General features: G+C 40.3%; 1 pseudogene; it reads left to right on the top strand.

Annotated features, from left to right (window-relative positions):
• The first annotated feature begins 2,053 nt into the window (after positions 1–2,053).
• On the top strand, positions 2,054–3,005 carry LOC126061049 (olfactory receptor 150-like; annotated as a pseudogene).
• Positions 3,006–6,963: the final 3,958 nt, after the last annotated feature.

Raw genomic sequence — 6,963 nt, forward strand, 5'->3', positions numbered from 1 at the left:
CACCACAGACATGCCACAGGGTCAGGGGTGCTCCACTTTCCTTGTCTTCTTTTGCTGATGTGGTTGTGTCTCCAAAAACTACCAGCAGCCCTGCTGGAGTCATATCTAGGAATTGGACTGAGGCACTGCTGTGGGCTCGGCAACTCCTTGCTGCTCCTGCACCATCTCTTCCAACCCCATCACTGAGTCCAATTTCTTAACTTTTCATTTGGTGCTCAGGGTTCCTAGCTTGTCGTATGTATAATTAATTCAGTTTTTTTTTTTTTGGCGGGGGGGGCTTTGTTGTAAGACGGATCACCGGAAGAGTCTGACTGTGACTACTCCACCATCTTGGCCCTTCCTCCAATTTTTTTTTTACACCACCAATCTTTAATGACATTTTTTGATCTCTTTCTGTTGTACGTGGAACAGTCATCTAGGTATCCCATGCCAGGAACTCATTAATTTCCTTCAAAACTCCCATCTTAGATATACGCATATTCTTTCTGCTTTGGTCTTTAATGCCATCAAGGGATTGGCAATAGATCTGATTTGAAGGTGAGTACAAAATACATCAAGACAACATGCCTAAAACCTGCAAAGACAATGTTATCTAAACACCATGCAAAATTTCCATTCTGTAGCTATGGTTCTACAGAACAAAAGCCCCAAGGGTCATGGACCACTTCAGGTTATACAAGAATATGTAGCACATGGTGCTTTGGGAATGAATGAGTTTTACCTTTCCTCACAGAAACTTCTGGGTTCTCTTCATTGGAAAACACACTTCTTTCTTGGATGTGGAACTCAATTTGAATAATATACTCAATGTTGGCTATTCAGTTACTTTCCAGAGCCACTATTTCTATATTCTTGAATTGGTTCTAGTATTCAAAGTACTGTCTAATGGGAAACGAGCCTACATCAGTGGTCAATACATTATTTTTGTACTTTATGTTAATACTTGCCTCACTTTAATTGCAATGAATGGTTTCTCTGATGTGACAGAGATAAGACAGGAGACCAGACATGAGTAGCCACAAGAAGAAATGGAAGGTGAAATGAGGAAGAAACCATATAAAGATAGACAGACCTTCTGTCATATACTGATGACTTGTTATAATATGCCTAATTCTGGGGAAAAAAATTAAACCACTATGACTTGGTATAATATGCCTAACTACAGGAAAAAATGAAACCACTATGAGCCTTAGTGATCTAATATGTAAAATAAGTATACTAGTAATTGTTGTGCAATCTCCGTATAGTGCAAATGTTTAAGGTGCCAAAGAAGAATGTCCTGATGCTACACTTCCAAAAAATCAGCATTGAAAATCTTGTGGAGCATAGCTCCGCTTTGACACACATGAGACAGCCATGAGTCAGAATCAATTCGATGGCAACCAGTACTTAGTGACTGATAGTATATGTTTTGCAGAAGAGTTGAGAGGATTGCAAACAAGGCATGGAAAGTGCTTTGTTGCTGTCATTGCTGTTAAATGTCATTGAGTGGATGTTCAACTCTTATTGATCCCATGTGACGACAGATCAAAACTACCCCACAGGGTTTTCCAAGCTGTAATCTTCACAAATTATAAGATTATATTATATTATAGGGTCGCTATGAGTGGATTCGACTCGACGGCAGTGGGTTTTTTTTTTTTTTTTTTAATCTTTACAGAAGCATATTGCCAGGTCTTTGTTCTTCAGAGTCACTTGGTGGGTTTGAACTGCCAACATTCCAGTTAACACCCGAGCGCTTAACCATTGCACAACCAGGGCTCAGAACACTCATTATTCTAAGTTTTCAGAACTGTTCTTTGAACCTTCAGAGACTGGTCAGTACTAAGAAATGCTCTTATAGCACAGAAAGAGAAAAGATATAATTCCATCTGTTGTTTATTTTCATGACCCATAATACAAGGATCCCAGAGTCTGTAACTTCCAACATAGAAAAGAGACAGGGAGGGAGAGTTAGAGATATCTGAATGATAAGACTTAGATCTGTTTCACAATGCATAAACACCTACCTCTAATTTCTTCTTCTCTTCCTCCATAAAATTCCCATAGGAAAATGGCAGCAGAAAATCAGTCCACAGTGACTGAGTTCGTCCTCGCTGGGCTAACAGAAAAATGAGAGCTCCAGCTTCCCCTCTTTTTTTTTTTTCTTAGGAACCTATGTGTTCACAATGATGGGGAACCTGGGCATGATCATACTGATTGGGCTTAGTTCTCACCTGCACACCCCCATGTACTATTTCCTCAGCAGTTTGTCCTTCATTGATCTCTGCTATTCCACTGTCATTACCCCCAAAATGCTGGTAAACTTTGTGAAGGGGAAGAACATAATCTCCTACCATGAATGCATGGCTCAGCTCTATTTCTTTCTTGTTTTTGGTATTGCAAAGTGTCATATGTTGGCTGTGATGGCATATGATCGCTATGATGCCATATGTAATCCATTGCTTTACAATGTCACCATGTCTTACCAAGTCTGCTCTTGGTTGGTAGTTGAGGTGTATACGATGGGCTTAATTAGTGCCGCAGTTCACACAGGTTGTATGTTAAGAGTGATTTTCTGCAAGGCTAAATTAATCAACCATTACATCTGTGATCTTTTTCCACTACTGGAGCTCTCCTGCTCCAGCACATATATCAATGAACTGGTACTTTTGTGCTTCAGCGGGCTCAATATTCTTGGACCAGCCTTGACCATCCTTGGGTCGTATATCTCTATCATTGCCAGCATCCTGCAAATCCGCTCCACTGCGGGCAGGTCCAAAGCCTTCAGCACATGCTGCTCTCACATCTCAGCTGTTTCAGTCTTCTATGGTTCTTTAGCATTCATGTACCTGCAGCCATCTAATGTCAGTTCCATGGATCAAGGCAAAGTGTCTTCTGTGTTTTACACCATTGTTGTGCCAGTGCTGAACCCTCTGATCTATAGCCTGAAAAATAAGGATGTCAAAGTTGCCTTAAATAAAATCATTGAGAAAAGATTATTTTGCTTTCACAAAGATTTATAAATTCTGGAGAAGATTCGTTAAAGAAGGAGTCTAGAGAGAGTAACATATATACACAAGTAGTGAGATTATTGCCAACATTTGATTATTTGGAAGAAAGGGCCCAAGGATAAGACTGGATTTGTAGTATCACTTGGAAGGCAATCACATGAGTGGCAGTGTTAATTCTAGGATTTTCCATAGGTCACCCATAGTAACCCACATTACCTCTAATCATTTGTTGAAAAATCTTCAAAGGCCTTCATTTGGGAGATTATAACTTGTATATGTTGAATTTGGCAATTTATTAGGTAAGATTTACCTGTCATTAATCATAAAATGATCTGTTTGGTTTATATCCTTTGATCCTCTTAATACTTTGTGTATTGGCCTTTGTTTATTAAAAAGTGTACAAATAAACTGGAAAAATGTGGTCTCTAAAATAAATAACTTTAAACATTTGGAATGTACAAAATTCAATCACTATTATTTACTAATTGCAAAGAATTGTATTAAGGAATATGGGGGAAGGTGATGGCTAGTAAGACATAATTACCAAAAACAAAATGATAACTCTATGGTAGAAGAGATTGATAGACTAAACAGGGCTGAATACATTATGTGTATTTTTAATTATTTCTTTTGCAACATTCTTTTCTTCACAGTTTTAGTATCTTCCTACCCCCTCCATTTCCCAAAGAATCCTATATTCATTTTTCTCTAATTCTAAAAGGTTTTTCTTTTCACACATATTATAGAATCACAGATGTAGAAGTGACATTCTCTGACTATGCTTTAAACCATATGGATCGTTTATGTGACCCTAATACCTTGCAACACGTTTTCTCCTTTGCAAAAAGGGCAATTGAGAGCTTGACATAACTAATGCCATAATGATATGCTAAGTAAACTGTAAGTTTTTTAACTGTACCAGCTGTGCTGGCCTCTTTCCAAAAGTGTGTGGGCCTTCTCAGCTCTTGTGATCTTGGTTTTCCTCCTCTACTTGTTCTTTTGGGAAATGGCTTTCAGCCTGCAAGATGATAGCTGGGAAGGCTGCCTGGCACATTTTGTCTGCAACCTTCTTTCTTGCTCCTTATCTCGATCAGGGTAAACTTGGCAGACCAGTTCCACTAGCCAAGATATTTTTATATAACTTTTTTTTTTTTTGCTTGTTACAAACATACAATTAGAGTCCAGATGTCCAGTATGCATATCTTTAGCTTAATAAAGAGTTTCTTAAAATTGTTTCGTGGTGTGTACTCATTAGGCCATCTGTGGGCTAGGTAATGCTCGCAAAAATGATATGTAAGCTCCAATGTAAAAAATTGCTTTTTGAGACTCCATAAAGACAGCCTGTGTTGCTGTCAGACTACCTGTTAGTGTCACCTGCTCATACACTTTCTCTCTCTTTCTGACTGGAGTACTTTTCATTGGTTCAACTGCTCCAGGGAATGGACCAGAATTAGGTAACAAATTTTGGTACCCAGCATGGTGCTCAAATTACTCTGGTGCTAGTTCTGTAACCCTAAGGACTGAGCCCAGGGAAGGACTGAGGAAGAGAGAAGGTGCACCCCCGTTTAGTTTTTGAGGTCTCTCCACATGTGATGGCCCAGAGGTCCAGTGACGTGTGTGGGGGGAGGGGTGGACTCCATGGCAGTGAGCTCCAGAGGGGGAAAGTTTGGCTGTCACAGTAGGTAACTAAGCATCCTGTGGTAAATCCTCTGTAAATGCCATAGGGGTGTTGATTCTCATAGACAACATCGAAGAATGGGTGACTAGGTCCCATGAGGTTGGACAAGAGACTAGTGAGGTTCACGGTTACAAGTGGGTACCCAGAGAGTAAGATTCTGGCTGAGAGTCCACTAGGAACTGGGATTATTTCAGAGGGGTTCCCTAAGGAAGAGACATCTTAAAATTTTGTGTAATCAAGTGTGGCCTCAATACCAGCTCCCTGATGGGGTCAGGTGGCCTGTGAATGATCTGTTTTGTTTTTGAACTAACAAGGGAGATAAAAAAGAAAAAAAAAAGCTGCATGTAGAATGTTTTATGTCATTAAGGCATGAGAAAAAGGATAAAGCTTTTGTTTTAGCCCTTCCTCTGCAGACCAAATATGAAGATGGAGAAAAGGATGAAGAACGATTGAATGTTATTCTCATTCCCCCACCTTGAAAAGCCCCCATGAGCACCTATGAGTGACCCCTCTCTTGTGGTATCAGAGGATGAGGATGAGGCATTAAAAGGGGGTGGAGGAGGTGAGGCATATTCGGTCTCCACTCCCCATACCAGGAGTTGGGTACAATTCAGCCCAGTTCCCCCAAGAGGGCTTTACCCACTCAGGGAGGTGTCAGTCCCTGCTGCAGAAGGTCCACCTCAGATAATGTGGGTCCATAATCCATTCTGAAGCATGACAGCAGAGATCTAAGAGAAGGTAGAAAAAGTATGAAGATGAAGGATAAAAATGGTTGGAGAAAGAAGAAACTCTGGATGATAGATATTATAAAAATATTTACTGAAAAATGTAAAGTCAGGAACAGTCTATTAAATAGAAGGGAGATTTTCAGAGTTTTAAGAAAGGGGAAGCCCTTCATAGATGTAAAAACATGTAAGCAACCACGAGGGAATGACATTTTCACTTCAGAGGAAATGAGTTAGAGAGGTAGGCTGAGCACCTGTGTATTCTAGACTACTCTGAGTGCTGGGGATAAAGGCAGTTAAGAAAGAAATAAACTCTGCCTCAACGGTCTTGGTTTTCCAAGTGCTGCTTTGGAAATGAGGAACTTGAGATGGGGAATTTATGGTAGTTCATGAAACTAAGTATTTCCTTCTTTTGCCTCTGTTCATAAATCACCTTCAAGTGTACAAGACTGTATAATGAAGAGCATTGTATACAAGTGGAGTGAAAAAATGAATGTGTAGACTACTGAATTGGGAGGGAGTAGGGGCTAGAAAGGAGGCTAAGAAAAAGAAAGAGACCAGGACATGAAGAAACAGGCCAATCTACTGGCCACTGCTCTAGGATCAACTAGAGGAAAACAATGAGAACAAGGTAAGGATGGGTCCAAACTAAAAAAAAAAAAAAATGTGCATTTTGCAAGGAGGAGAGACACTAGAAAAATGAGTGTCCCAAAAGAAAGAATGGAATAGGGCCAGAAAAGATTGAAAGGAGGGGAGAAGCTTTTTCAAGGAATTATGAAAGAGCGGAAGGAGGACTTTGAACGACAGAGACCGGGGGAGACAGCTTTTAACTTCCCTCCTACTGAGCCCCTGGTAAAAGTTATGGTAGGAAGACAGCTGGTAGATTATTTTTTTTGATACCTGAGCAGCCTTCCTGGTACTCACCCAGTAGCCTAAAGGACTTCCTCGACCAGCAGTGCTGAGGTTGTTGCGGTTACTGGAAAAGAGGTAACTAGGCCATTTTTGCAGGCATGGACTGTGAAATAGGAAAAACCAAACTGTCCCACAAGTTTCTATACATGCCCGAATGCCCAGTTACCCCTTATTGGGTTGGGATTTCCTAAGTAAAGTGCATACTGAAACCTCTTGATGAAAAAAGCTTGTCTGTGACAGTAACACCAGCAAACCCTCACACAGGGGAACTCAGCCTAGAAAGCCAAATTTTTTACCGTGATAAGAGCCTTGGAATTGGCAGAAGGTAAGAGAATTACAATATACACAGACTCTAATTTTGTTTTTCAAGCTCTGCATGTACATGGAGCCTTATGGAAAGAAAAGGGTCTCCTGAATGTAGGAGGAAAAAAAAAAATTAAGTATTGAACTGAACTGTTGCAACTTTTGGACACTGTCCTGAAACCTCAAAAGATGGCAGTAGTGCACTGCTGAAAAAAAAAAAAAGAAATATCACAATGCTACAAGGAAATATCCCCAATATACTCAGGAAGATCTACAGAGAGCTCAATGTTGGGGTGCCACCCAGAGTCAGAGCTGGAAACACATCCCTGATGGTAAGATTTTCATCCCCAAC

This window comes from Elephas maximus, chromosome 17 (assembly GCF_024166365.1).
Source record: "Elephas maximus indicus isolate mEleMax1 chromosome 17, mEleMax1 primary haplotype, whole genome shotgun sequence".
Classification (NCBI taxonomy): Eukaryota; Metazoa; Chordata; class Mammalia; order Proboscidea; family Elephantidae; genus Elephas; species Elephas maximus.